This window comes from Mya arenaria, chromosome 1, assembly GCF_026914265.1.
Source record: "Mya arenaria isolate MELC-2E11 chromosome 1, ASM2691426v1".
Taxonomy (NCBI): domain Eukaryota; kingdom Metazoa; phylum Mollusca; class Bivalvia; order Myida; family Myidae; genus Mya; species Mya arenaria.
The window spans coordinates 37,718,358-37,734,787 of record NC_069122.1 but is presented as its reverse complement, the minus strand read 5'-3'; positions in this window follow the sequence as shown (position 1 = coordinate 37,734,787).

Below are 16,430 nucleotides of genomic sequence, written 5' to 3'. Positions count from 1 at the left end.
TCATCTGTAAAACAGTCGTTTTACAAACAAAACAGATGTGAACAAATAAACCATTCGATACAATTCAGCAAATGTCATCATTATGAGAGCTCCAATATAATGATAATTACTGTAAAATAAAGATTTTGCCACTTGAGTCTTTACTCAGACAAGAAATTCATTAGTTTCAGTTTCAGATTATTAAGTTTCAAACAAAGAATGATATAGATAGTGAATATTAGTCCTGATTGCTATGCTGGTGTGGAGCCATTTAATTATCTATGGTTTGCTCTTTGTTTAATACATTTAGTGACACAACATGTTATAACTGCTGCTTTTCGGCATTTCCCTGTAATTTCACCCAACTCCGATTTGTTTGAAAATCAACACATTCGTGATATTATTAAGTAGAGACAGAGGAAAATTCGTTTAGCGATCGGGATTGTCTTGACATAGATGTACTATTATGGTATTTCCTTGCAAACGACAATAATCAAATACCCTCCAAAAACAAAGAGTAGTTAGTTAACAAAAGTATCAAATTTGTTGGACCCCACGTATTATTTTAGCTATTTTTCAGACTTAGCAATCGAGCCTTTCTTCTTGGAAAATGCAAAAGCCACTCCTTTGCTTAGCGTAAGGATCATGGCATCTTCTTAAAAGGGCATTCTCGGCTTTTGCGAGCTTATTTGTTTATATTTATAATATAAAATATAAATTGTTTGTCTCCTTAACTCCTTAAACAGTCTGACGTATAAACCAACAACACAACACACTTGCGTCACTTCTTCGCTTGCATGGCTGTTCATTTGTATATGCAATATAACAGTGAAGCTTGCGGACATTATTTGTTTTGTTCTGTAGCAGTCAGTCTTTTATTTTCCCATCATATGCTATGGATTGTTGGTGTTATTTAACTTTATAATTGGGAGTGGTAGGCGGCTTGAATTGCCCTTACATAATGTTTGTACAATTTGACTCTCATATATGTGTTTTTGACAACACTCTGTGGTTAAGGCCTCCTTGCTCAGAGAAAGAGCATCATAGAAGGAGCAAAGGCTTTCTTTCACATATATCTCGAAAAGTGTCTCTGAAAGTTTTCCTTTGATTTGAAGGCTTTGTCATTACAACCACGAGGAAATCACATCTTAAATGTACAAATATCATTGAAAACGCACGGCTTCAAAGTAGAAGTGTAGCACTCTTCTTCGAAAACATCATGCAACACACGTTAAATCCGAATTGGTGATGATATTTTCTTATTTTCTCTTCTGACATGACATTCTGATCTAGTATTCTTATGCCGTACCATTGCTTTTAATAAACGTGGAACAATAGATAATAGGATGTCATGCAACAAAGTCATAACGTAGTTGTATAGAATACATGGAGACGATTCTGTATTGCCTTTGTTTCTGAATTCTTTGTTTTCTATATATACATAGTGCATGCGAAAGTGATGTAATATCGCTCCCACAGGACTTGTGTCCGTCACTAATCCGCATAACATTAAATAAGGTGTTCACAAATGTCATGTGGCGGTACTAAATGTATTGCATATATAATTAGAAGCAGTGTTGATATTTGGCAAATCCATATAATAAGCTAGTACCGCATTATTGGTTTAATGTAACATTTGTGTTCCTTGTGCGTTTAACGCACTACTAAATATCAAAAACAACTATTCATATTTTTCTTGCAAATATGTTGTCTCGGCTGTGATAAATTATACAAAGACCAGCGTGTTTACAGAAAGAAAACACTCATCCAACCACACATCTTTTGACTTCGACGACTTTATATTGAAAAGAGAAGTGGAATAAATATCTATTTTATTGGCTTCATTGTGAAGATACAACTTGCTAAAATGACCAGTTCTTGGTAGAATCCGGTACTATTTGTGACCAGGCGACTGTCTAATAGGATGGTGAACAACACAATCGTCTGTATGCGTTATCGTGGAGATCGTTTTATATTGGGGTTGAATGTGAATGGTTTTGTTGTAAGAGGATGGTGTTGGTCCTCTTGACGTCGTGCTTGCGTGATCTATTTCTAACTGGAGGCTTATACGGAAGAAAGTGTTGCGCCCTTCGACAGGTATTTGCGCGGAAATCTTGAATATTTCTAATGATTTTGAGTTGTCTTGAGTTCTTAAGAAGTTAAAAAAAATCGATGACATAGTCCCTAAATGTTTGATCGTTTCGACATTAATTTAACATTGAGATTTTTCTAATGACAAAACATAAGTGCGCGATTATCCTTATACAAATGCGCATGGTTTTCAGCTCTATGCGAAGGGCTACTGTTTATGGTCAAACGGCCCAGTTACTAGACTGGCGAGGTTAGTAGAGTACGTCATTTCATACAACTTAGAATCTAGCTTATTGAAACCGGTGCTTGATAGCGATAGCTTCTGTACTTGTTACGAAATAACGATTGAATACTTATACTATTTATATGTGTTTCCGGTCAGATATGACAAGACGACCCGCGGACACAAGCGAAAATCAGTAACGGAGCTTCTTGAGTTACCAGCAACAAAGCGTGTCCGAAGGTCGGAATTTCCCAGAACAGCGAAATCCATCTGACTAAATAGGATATAAGAAAATTGTTTTAAGGGCCATACTATATTCATGCTATCACTTTAAGATCTCATGATGTTGCCAGACTGACCTGGGTCTCCAATATATGTCTCTTCCATGCTCTTTCACTGCAAAAAGCATCTATCACTGGAAAAAAATTCTTAATTTTATTTTAGCATATATGTTGATGGAGCCTTAGAATGTAGTTTAATATAACCCATTTTTAAGACTCCCAAAGGTAATCACTTGCTTAAAACAGCAATAAATGTCTTTTCGTAGAGTAATACTCATGCTAAATCATATAAAATTCGCGCAGTCAATCGCGAGCCTTGGGATGAAAATTGTTTATTTGATACGTACTTTTCATGTATTGCTTTATTTGATTGTACTCAATTGCGTCATGAAACCCCGTTTCATTTTAAATATCCCATTTATAATGGCACCTCCTGTGTATTCTGGATCGTTAAATCAACAATTTTAAATCCTTGTTTCTGTTTGTCTTTAGATATTAATTATATTTTTCAGGCTGGAAGTATACAACAATAAAACAAACGACAAGAAAAACAAAAGCTCAGATTGCAAAAATACCAACACCACAGTGCTGTACATACGTATGAAATTGCGTCCTTATAAAATGGTGTCATACAATTAAACGACGAGGTAATATATGACAATGTTAAAATTGCTCCTAGAGATATTTATTTACAGAATTTAAAAAAGCTGTATTAATGAGTAGTTTAAGAATAATTGTTTTTTAAAGATTAATTAACTTCTAAATGAGCTGTAATGCTTTTCCCATGTACCGCGTTTGATAGTTGGATGCAACGCATCGCAGCGTACGATTGTCGAGCGTTATATGGTTGCAGTAAATTGTCATCTGAGATGCTTTGATTACGCTCATTGGCAGATGAATTATGTGCTGACAACGCGTCGAGCCATTCATTAATCTTCGTTTATCTTACACCCCGTTTTATCTGCAAATCTTTCAGTGGGATAAAGAACATAAACTTCTGTCAATGACTTGAGCTGACTATGATAAATGACATTAAAAGTGATCCAGGGGGGAAATTTTGTAAGAATTATCAACCTCACAATCGAAGCAGGAACCATCTTGGAACAATCTTATTCTAGTTTATGCTGCGAGCAAGAAAGCATGCACAATAAGACATTGATTATGATATAAATGAGTTCATGACGTAAGCTTTAATGGAACGAGCACTTTGCTGTACAACGCTAATGTCTTGTGAATTATTGAGTCGCAGCAAGTTTAGTAACAACTTGTACTAGTGTACCATACAGTGAATATTCACTATACCGTTGTTATTTAAATGTTCGATGTAAGAAAAACAATAAAACAGATAATAACTCAAGCAGCGATTTGAATAAAGACAAATGGGCTCGCTAATATCAGTTGTACTAATGATATAATAATGTGTAACATTATATTTGTAGTTTGTAGTATAAGCATACGTGGAACTACACCAATATTAATCATAATCATAATTATCATCAAAATAGATTTTTGTTTTTACATTTTCTTAGTGTCTACGTAATTTGCTTTTATAATATTTGGACGTTATGTGTTCCCCTTTGTGTGTCCGTAAAGGGTTTAGTAATGCTTTTTTCCATTAGAGTCATAGTTTGCTACTTGGATTGTTCCAAACTCCACACAGCGGTTACCACTCATTGTCGCACAATAATGCATGCCAGCACGCATATCACGTGATAATGATCAAAATCACGTGATTTAATTCAAAAACGTTTTCCTTTATAGAAAATTAAAATGACAACTATATTTTAACTATTGAAACATCGTTATTTGATGGACCTTCACTAAAACATTGCTACGTGTAAAAAACTAATTGATTTGTTTTCGTAAGTGGTGGCAGATTATCTGTTCGTCAAGGGAGGTCACAGCGTAGGATATTGGGCATGTGTTGAGTTTCTATTTTTTGTATTAGTCATTAGTATTTGCTACATTGAGCGATACGTAATCACTAATACACCTAATAAATTATTATTATGACTTTAATGGTTGTCTTTTTTCAAATAATACACCCTTTGTGCCAACAGATGAAAACAGAGACGTGTGTCATGTAATGTCTATATATTTACATGTGAGTTATTTTGTTGTCATCCATTGTATGCCTGCCAAGTTAAGGCATCTTCATACAACTGGAAAGTGTATGAATAATTCAATAAATTCGATTATTCAATTAAAGCAGCGCGCCTTCCTAGTTATATTTGTCCAAATGGATGGAACAGAAAGGACAAGTCACGAGAGAAAAAAGAAATTATATTGGTATTATAGTGGTATAGTTCCAGGTCATACAAATCAATGCATTTGCGACTATTTGAAAATACACAACTTCAGCAATTATTGATTTGGTACGCTGCCAATTAATCGCTACATTCATCATAGTACGAACGTGTTATATGCAACTCGTGCTCATTCGGTGAAACAAATTACGAAATTGAAAATACAATGAAAACACTCAATTATCCTCTATATACGTACGTCTTACGCAAACTTGTGAAATACGTTCGTATTCAGTTACTTTAACGGAAATACTATATTTGAGTATTGCTCTTTAAAGCTGCACTATCACAGATTGAACGTTTTGACAACTTTTTTTTATTATTTGTCTTGGAACGAACCAATTTTTGCAAAAATGCTTGAAAACAAGTTATATAAGACTGATGACAAAAAATTAGATCGATACCTATATAATTAAAGTTAAAAACATGATGTTTTATGCATTTTTCTTAAATCGTTAGTAACGGTTTTAGCCATAAAACATACGGAAATATGAAAATCTGCTACCTGATCTTTTTTCAGCAATCTTTTATCATCGGTTTGCAGATATGAAAATTTGCTCTTTCCAAGACAAAAAATAAAAAAAAAGTTGTCAAAACGGTATATCTGTGAGAGAGCAGCTTTAACCGCAATCATTTCGTTGATTGCTTCGCTTCGATTAGCGAGGTTTGAGAGTAAATAGCAAAAAGGCAGAAGAACATTCTAAATGCAAACAAATCTGACAAGATCCATAGCATAAAAGAATTATCACTGCAGTTTAATTATATATACTGGTACAGCAAAATGTCATCTGGCAAAATCATTTTTACAAAATGTCTTTAATTAACAATATAAGACTTTCTTTAATGACCCTGTAAGCTTACAATGCAATTAAGACTACAATAATACAGCTGATCAATATTTTTAGCTTTCTTTTGAAGGAAGAATTTCCTGTCGCACGGGAGAGACAAAATGTCTTCGTTCAAACAGTTAGGGAAAAGCAAGTCAGCCAGCTACGAAACGGGGTCTTATTTCAAAAGGTTGATAATAAGTGGCAATTTTTAAAATCATCTTACCTCTTACTATTAATCAATTGCATAAAGAAATTTGGATTAAGCCAAAAACAGTTGTTTATATATTTTCCCCTGATTTTTTTATAACGATCGAATTTCAAACCAATTTAAATTCATCTCCCAATACCCCGCTTTTTATACATTTGTGTCGTGAAATGGTATACGTTCAGCTCTACTCTCTCTCTCTCTCTCTCTATATATATATAGTGTGCACTGTGCTGTTTGTGGAGTTTTGTGCTGTTCTTTCGTGTTTCTTGTTTGTGAATTTTTGTTTCTTATGTTTTATGTCTTTGGCGTTTGCCCAGTGCCATTAAACCGGGATTATGTTTAAACGTTTTGCCACTGAGCTTGTTTCTGTCGCTTTTCGCATACATATTGAGACTTTTTGTTATCGACAACAAACAACAAATAGCCTTACACCTTAAGCCGTCATTTCCCATATTTTCTATTTTTACGCTGTCCCATTCATTTTCTGTCTTAGGTGTTTTTTATGCCAAAATATATTTTACAACAGATATGATCATCTTTTATGCAATTAAATTGTCTTGACGGTGGAATATGACACTTAAAGTTGTCTGATTACGCAAAGACAATGCATATCTTCTGTCATCTATATCAAGAAAATTCGGGCGATTCATGTGACAATGACTTGTTAGATTATTGACGTTTTGCAAGAACATGCAGTACAAGTGATTGAAAAAATATATCAGCATATATCATTTATAAGATCCTTCGTTTTATAATGGAATAAACAGCCACATTATCCATTAAATGGTCTTTAACTGTTTAGTATCTTACAGATCTATTCATTAATGTGAAATGACTAAGTTAACGAGAAACAAACATTATGCTTCATTTTGTTTTAGATTGTATTGTTTGATTTTATCATAACCAAACAAATTGACTGTTAAACAAATATGCAATAAGTGTGATTTTATGCAAAACATGTTGTGTTGAATAAGCGAAGATTTATGAATGACGCGTTGTCAGCACGTTAAGCACTAGTCACATATAAACCTCAACGAAAGGCACTTGTGGCTGGCTGGTGATCAGATGTCGTTGAAAGGATTCTTGCTGCCTGCAAAAGTTGATGGGTAGTTTGAGCTTTTTTCTCGAAATCTGGTTGACGCTCGAACTGATTTTGAGCTGGTGTTAACGGTTTTTAATCAAAAGTTCAAATGAGGAAACCAGATGTATTATTTCATAAGAAAACCCTTTATAATTTATTAATATTGCGTATCCTTAAAATGCTCTTTTGAAATAAATAAATCAAACATACCAAACAGCAGTCAGACCACTACTTAGGCGCAATAGCATAATAAAAATGCCATGTTGAGGGTAACTCATCATAGTTAATGTAATAAATACAATACAATACAATACAATAAAATCTACAGGGAGCCTAGTAGCAAAATGAAAACACACAAGCCCTGTTTAAATACACAAGGTCTGGCTAACAACATTATTCGAGATACACAACAAACAACACATTCAGACCACACAAGCCACTGTCCTTATTTTAACATTCTGCCTGAACTTTTGATATCACAAAAATCTTCGAAAACTCTCAAAGGAATAATTTGGTAAAACTCTTTTTTAATATGACCACGCTATTTAGATTCAGCTGAGGTTGAAATGAAATCCGTTGACAATAGAGAATAAAGTAGGTGTTCCAAAGTGTCATTTTTAATGATCTTATCCTTCGGTATATTTGAATACGAGTGATTCTTGGAAATATAATACAGCTTAAGTCTTCGTTAGGGTCGTTGACAGAATTGCACTCGATTCTGTTATTTATGTCATAATGTAAGTATTTGATGTCTGGTTCTCCAAGAACCTTGACCTAAGTGTTTCTTGAAGATATAATTTAATAATAAGACTGAAGCCGTTTATAAAGTCTTTCTGTTGCCTGCTATGACCTGAAAGCTTAATAGTGTTATTATGTACTGTCTAGTCCGTTGAGAGCATTGACCTAGTTTGAGAATCAATGGATATAATACGGCTTTAGCCATTGCTATGGTTGTTGACAGTAATGCACTTATCATTAAAGGGGCATAAAATCCCCACATAATTCAAATATGAACTATGATATAATTTATGAACATATATCATCTTATATAACATGAAAATTGTATTAAAATAATTTTTTATAAAGGCTAATACTGTTTTATTTTTACAAAAACAATATGTTTTGATATCTAAATTCAAATAAGTTAAACATGATAATGCGATAACGTTAAAGGGGCTAGGCTTGAGATTACCTACATACAAGAAGCATCGCTGTGTACAACGCATTGATTCGTACTTATTGATGTGTGACATCGCTTACTACACATGCATCTTTCGCAGATTTTGCGCATTTCTCCAAATCGAAATTTACTAGGGATGTCTACCACGTAAATCCCAGTAAGTTGAAAAAAAAATGTGTCGGTGTATTTATCTGTATTCATATACAGATTATTATGATTGAAACAGGGAAATCATAATGCGCTATTTTAAACGGGGAAACACAAATGAGACAGCAACATAATTGTTGCGTTTATTATTTTAATTATGTAAAGTTATGTATAATTGGCCTCCTGCTAGCTCGCATTGACACGACAAGGCTTGTTATGAAAAACACTGTATTTGGAGATTTTTGGACCATATGGTGTCTAGCTTTCAAAGCAATGAACAATATAACTATACTGATCATCTTATATTCAGGATGTTATTTTACGTTTCCGATAGATACCTATCCAGAACGAAGTTCTTACATTGATTTTTGAGCCTGCTATAATAACACATTATGTCCCAGTGTTATGATTCATGTATATTCAATGGTTTCAGAGTGTATCAATGGTGTTATATTGTTTTAAGAATAAAACAGAGAAACTAACTCACACATTGAACATTAAATGGAAATCGAACAATATATAGATCATAAACAATGCAGTCACTGACGGTCAATTTTCAGTGATAATGGTATCAGTGTTAGTACTTCGTATATGGACTGTTCCTTGCTTAAGGATAAGCAACTGTATTGCAAACCGGTTTAATAGCTCTTTAAAATTGATCATGATTTAAACATGACATTTTCGTATGACCAACTACATTTCTTATTTCATATCAAACAGTGGCCTAGTGCGCATGCGCAAATCAAGATTGGAAAAACTACTCAAAAGCATTTAGACTGTGTCGTCGAATTGGATAGTTTTTGTAAACAAAGCTATTGATATATTTGTTTATAAAAGGTATGAAATAAATCAAATATAATCTTAGTAGTTTGGTATGTGGATATGTGATTGATATCTCTTCCTGTTGCTTGCGTAAAGGTATAGCTCTCTCGACATTTGGTGCAAATCAAGAGATTAACCGACTAAATATTATGTATCTTTCTTTTCTGTATAATTATAAAATTATGTATTTACATAATCATGGTTATACACATCGCTCAATGCACTTATATATCATACATAAGTGACAGAAGACATGTGTTCCGGTGTAAACAGTGGTAGACAAAGTATCACTTAGACCGAGGAGACACTATAATTGCTTGTAATATGTGCATTTGTCCTGAAAAATAATAGTTAATGTAGTGCTATGCACCAATACCGAACTGAGAAATTAGACATCCTAAACTACCAAATATTTTGCAAGAGTCGAATAAATGTGAGCGTGGTCGCATTTAGCGAACTGTAGCATATGGCCCAATGTTATTAATAATACCATTAATGATACAGGGACAAGCAAAAAAGTCAAACATTTAAACATAAATCCTGTTAAGGGGCACAATGTTATTCACAAACGACACTGAACGCAAAACACAAACGTTCAAACACCACATACACGTACAAACGTCACATGCAGAGACCTCGCACGCGTCAATATAGCTTTACCGATAAATGATTGGATAAACAACTTGGAACGCTCATTGTAACTGGAGTTCACTGACACGCGAGTCTATTTGGGTTTTAAACTAGTGTACATGGCCGTTACCCCTAAAGTGTCCCAAGATTGATCAGTTACTAAAACATTAAATATAAAATGAACATTGTCTTATTGCGATGAGCTACATTTATTTTGCAATAAGGCCGACATATTCTGTCAAACTTTGGTGTTGTGCTCTCTGCTCCATGGACTGAATGATACCAATGATTGATCATGCCTGCTTGATGTTTTACTCCTTATTTTGTCTATCCGGGACATAAATGCAAAATTGACTGTTGCAAGAGATGCAAAAATTCATTACACACTATAGTCTTCCTATTTAATGTATCTTGCTTGCTTGGCGATTTACTCCTACTTTTTTCTTTCCAGGAAATAATTACAAACTTGATTGTTACGAGAGATGCTAAAAACCAATAAACGCTTTAGTCGTCCAATTTATTGTAGTCTTCGTTAATGTAATCTGACCATTAACTTGGTAACTGATATCTTGTATTTCCGTATTCTATTATACAGTCGATGGCACTCAAATCACTCTCTTGCCCACCATGAATACAAATATGGTCTGTTGTATAAACTAATCGACTGTAAATTCACAAGTCAGACACAATTGACTTTCCTTTAATGATGGTGCTTCTGTACGTGTTTCACTCTTTTTATTTTACATTTACACATACCATTGCAACAAGTGCAGCAACATGGAACTGACGGCCTTGAACCGGGGAGACAGTGTGTTCCATTTTGATAACATAGGAAGATTTTGCCCCAGAATCACAAAAATACTTAAGTCAGATATCAATCTCAGCCTCAACTCGATTGACCACATAGAATCGAAAGTTATTCAAAATGATATATGCTTTAAAGACTTTTAAAAACGCATTTTATCAATAAATACGTTGATTAAACTTCTAGGTTTAGACTCCAGGAAAAAACTATGCTTCAGCCAAGAATATTCTTGAGTTCCGTTTATTTCTTAATACTTACATAAGTATTGATATTGCTCTAGAATTAGTCTTCTTTAAAATACTGGCAACATATTTTTATCAACACATTCTTCAAGAAAATACGTCTTTAAAACGTATAAAAATGCAAGGATTTTATATATACTATATTTTATGTGGAAAAAATGAGATGAGATTGAGTTTTTACTTGAGTATTTTTGTGATATTAAACTTTCGTATTTACCAACAGCGTGAGTCTGAGATTGACTCAAAGCTGCAACTATTCAGTGCAATGGTCAGATTTTATAAGAAAAGCAATAATGGTAAAAAACGCCATATATGTTGCAAATGCAATGTTTAACAATTAATTATACAATTTTATGTCAACAAGAACTACATTTAAGATACTTAATGAAATCTAAGAATTGCTTTTTCTGAGCCTGAGTCTCAGACTGAAGAAGCCAGTGAATAGACCCAGAGCTCAAGATGATTTATAAATGACTTTGATATTTATTTTAAAAATCGGGATTTTAAGCAAAAATCGGGATTTTAAGCTTTTGGATTTAAAAATAAGTTATTTAAGGCAAAAGCCAAATGGATGAAGGATGCTGCTACACTCGGTCTTGGGGTATTTTGACAACATCAATCTCCTGCCGTTTGATAATACGACGTAGATAACGCATGCTTTAAAAAAATACAAATCAAATCTTGTCTAATGCAGGTTCTTTACGTAAATTTTATTGCTGTGCATAGCCACGTTACTTGAGTATGTAACCTGTGACAGTACTAAAACATTGCCGTGTTTGTTTTATATTTTTTGTTCCTGGGGCATGCAGCTTAATCATTCAATTTTATCGCAATTGCTGACTAATGTTTATGAGATTTTTTAAACTATACAAACTACATAAGCCAATCACAACAAATTTGAATTTATATTCTTGAGACAACAAACGCTATGAGCAAATATCAATGCAATAAATGTCATTATGGTTATTGTCTCGGTAAGGACAGTGAAACCATAAAGAGTTTCGCGATCTCAATCTTGTTTCCAAAATTTATAAAATGAATATAATTTACCTATTCTGGTATATCCGCCGAGATCAACGTCAACATGAAAAATGAAAGGACACTTTCCAAATGCTTAATGGTAAGACTATATTATAACAACAATGATACAATTTCCGTCCAGAAGTGGCATCAATATCACAGCTAGACAATTGCTTGTCTAAGAGAAGCTTATTACGATGTGACAACTTAAAAAAATGATTGAAAATTGATTTATACCGTTACAAGCAAACAACATATCAATAATGTGTTCGGACAAGTTTTGTTTAATTTCTCCTGAACAACTCGGTATCACCGCTTGAGACAATCTCTCATTCAATAAGCTGTTATTTTACTTTTAAAGGTGGCAGAATTTATCGCGAAACTATATCAATTAACTTCTGAGTGTAGAACGACTGACTCGAGAAACTTCGAAGAAGCCAGAATGTTGACTGCGTTAGATGTTACTTTAAATAGCACTGCAATCTACAAAAAGTCTGAAATAAATATAATGTGCATATGTAGCCGAATCAGAAAATGGCCATGCTTAGAGGTTTGTTGTTGACTATATTATACATTAAATGGCAGGTAAGTATAGATCATATCGAGACCACGTTATAACAGTGTGTCAATACATGATACAATGTGCTATACATGTATTCGACGCAAGCAGAACGACTCCGACAATAAAAAAACAACAACATACAAACTATCATTGTACAATGCATGTGATTGTTGTGTATGCAAATAATATAATCCATTCACTAAGACTTAATGTTCTGAGAATAATCACTGCAGTCAAGCAAAACTAGGATGTCAATCATACAGTGTTACTTTAGTTCATATTTTACAAAGCGGAATTATTTAAACGTCCGGAGTTTGCACAAAAAGGTACCGTCAAGGTATTAGCTTCTATGTGGCATAAGACGTATCTGAACATGCCATGGTTTTTATATATATATCTGAAATTGTGTTTGATTTTAAATAAAAGTAGCACGTGCAGTTTGACTTTCTAAAACAACAATACGTTGTTAAAACTCGATTCATTCGACACATTTACGTACCGGCAATGATGTGTAAAGTACCTTGACAACCTTATTTTAGTGTGCCTCTATGGGATAAATACTGTGTTATAGCCTCATTAGTCTAATTGTTTATGATTATAAATACAATAGAAACCTCAGCTTTCAGAGGTCAAGACTAGTAGATAAAAGACAGTAACAAGGACAATGTTTGAATGCACAAAAAACAGGGACAAAATAACACAAACAATACAACATATACTTCATACATAACACCATTAAATATCATCATTGGTCAATGTATATAAATGTTCATCCATCAAGGTACCTCATAACTCCGGCGGTTTGGCCCTTAATTGAAAGGGGTGATACTAAAATGAACACTTTACTTATATATATATATATATATATATATATATATATATATATATATATATATATATATATATATATATATATATATATATATATCTTTATTCATGCTTCGCAGAGTAAAGCTGACATGTCCAATTTGTTGTACTGCACTACGATGTTTCTAGAATGCTCCAAACTCATATGAGCACATAAAATGTTAGTAACTTATTGCTAATGGTACCAGTTCCTATTAAAAATCCATTCATGATTATCCAACTTGTTTTAAAAAATAACCACAGTTGATGCAAGTTGAGGCTATTTTAACAGCCTGAAAAAACTAAAATGGGATATTGTTCACCCACGTTTGATCGCACAATTGTTCGAATTGTACAAATAAGTATATTTCTGGTGAGTCTATTTTAAGCATACCTCATTTGTGTAGTCAACGGACCTTTAGGGCTTTGGAGATGAGACCTTTGCTTTGATAGACAGATATAATGTAGAAGCATATTTTGAGTACACCATAAGCGTAGTTCGTTATCATTACAATAATAAAATCAATCAAGCCAAGTAGTCGAATATGCACGAATAAGCACCCTTTCCAGAGGCAAAGGCGATGGTTTGCATACAATCAAATCCAGAAAACCACAATTGATCTATAGTAGATATTGCGCGTATACAAGATATCATTTTAGATTTTAATACATGCCTTTAGTTTTGATATAATTGTGATTGAAAAGTTGATATTTTGATGTGTAGGGATTGTGATAATCTCCCATAGACTCTTTTTCTGAGATTAACTTATCTTTTTGGTTTCATACACGTTTTTAGATCCTATGCCAAATGCTTTGTGGAACATATCTTAAACGTAGAATGATTTTATGAGCTTGAATATTTGAAACATGTCATACAATACAGGTAAAACTATCAGACTACCTTATATAAATACCATCCAACAAGACAGAAGCGTCGTCAGTTATTATAAGTAATGATTACATATGCATTGCGTATAGGGGTCAGGGCACCCACACAAATATTTATCATAGTAAGCTTTTCATATCAATTTAAAAAAAAAGAATTATATACACGTTTATATATCATTTGATACTTAAAATATCCTTAATGGTTTAGGTAGGACCCATACCCCTGGAGAACATACCGCATGGCCAAAAAATGTCTTCCGACTGTGCGCCCACTTTAACGTCAAAAGTCGGGGCCGCCCTTGGAAAATCAAGTTAAGTATGGTGAAATAAACTTAAATAAGTGTACATCGAGATCTACTTTCTACAATTGCTAATGGTATATGCCTACTCACATTAACGTTATTTATTGCACATTATCCCAATTGTGTGGCAGACAGTTAAATGATATTAACGCAATAAAACTTCACTCTACAACAAAACATACGACATGTTACAGAGGATATTGTAAGTGAAGCTCTATAAATAAATGAAAAACCCAGTTTGTACAGTAAGTTTATTGGACCTCAAGAATTCTAAGTGCTTCTATTCTAACACCACTTACTTACATGCTGTTTTTGATCACTCATAAAATGAAACCAAAATAAATGAAAACCATCATAACTTTGACAAATTAAATATATCATGAAACGAAGAACAAATAATAACTAATGCATTTCAGGTTTATATAAAGAAATTGTCACTTAAAATTTGCATATGTTTTCTGAGAACCCTACCGGGATTTGGAGGAACGGATTAATGTAGTTGACTGTTATGTGAAATGAATTGGTGTTCTTTTTTACAGAAAGTATACGATAAAGTTAAGCATTTTTACAAAAAAATCAACAACAATTATATTACATGGGTTGTATGTGCTGGAAGTGCTTGTTCACGGCAACTTTGCCATGTGCGGTTGACTATAGAATTTTTAAGAGTAGATAAATGATTTCTATTTAATGGGAAGAAGAACCTTCGAATAAATTAACGAAGAAAATTTAAAATTCAAATTACATCCAAGGGCTTACCATAATACGTGTTTTTATATACGCTTTCATATTGGGAAGCTGCATTGAATTTTTGGCAAAACATGGTCTGATTGCGCATTTTTTTTGTAACTAAGCGAAACAGAGAAATTTAACATATCAAATATGGTACACTACATGGATCTACCGGAACAAATCCAGAAGCTAATGATATCAAACTCAAGGCCTCAATTTCCTCAGTTTTTCTTCAGTTTTCTCAGTTTTAAAATAGGTTATACATATAATGAAAGCTCCTACCAAGAATGATCTTAGAAATTATTAAACCTTAGACATGAACATGATTTATAAACTAAGGATGTGTGTTCAATATTGCCAGCGTCATGTTTTATATCGCCAGTGTTGTTGAACATTCTCTGCTTTTTCTGTATCTGCCATTTGTGTATATGCTATGTTAAAACCAATGTCAAATTACGTGTGTTTAAAACCCTTTAAGTACGAACAAGTTTTCGCCATACCTCCACTCCTCTAATTTTAACCAAAGAAATGAAAGGTATTAAAGCGTTTGATACAACATTAATTTATTTTATTTATCATTTCAACCTGATAAAAATGTTATTTTTAAAGGCATTTATTCGTGTATTATTTCCTATACATTCTTCGAAGGATGTTTTTTTTAAGTTTATTTTGATATTCACTCAAATTGATATGCCTATGTTTTGCTTTAAAAGTTTCAATTTCACTTTTATAAGAGGATTTACCTTGGATTAATAGTGTCGGAATATTGTCAGAGTAGGACTATTGTGACATCTTATACTGTTTATTATGGAGACCAAGTAATTATTTGAACGTGATTTCACAATCTGCAAACATGTAAAACACTTGGTTATCCACATTTTATTATTACGTTATTTTGGAAATTTAAATGATATGGTTAGTGAATAACGGATGATCAATGCATCAATGCATCAGGACTTTGACAAATTTCGACGAATCAAAATAAACGTTCTTTAATGAATACATGTATTATGTCAGATAAATAAAGATTTTTAAAGGTTATACTCGTTTTCATCATATAAAATATATGAGTGCAAAAGACAGTCATAAAGGCGAAATTTTACTACAGCTAGTAATGTATACCGAAACTATCGTTAATTTTAACTGTCGGTTCTTTGCTATTTTTCACATGATGGTTTTTTTATTCATTCGCACTTTAAATACGAAAAGATCAGATAACGATTTTTTGAAACACACATGAAGGAATATTTTATTA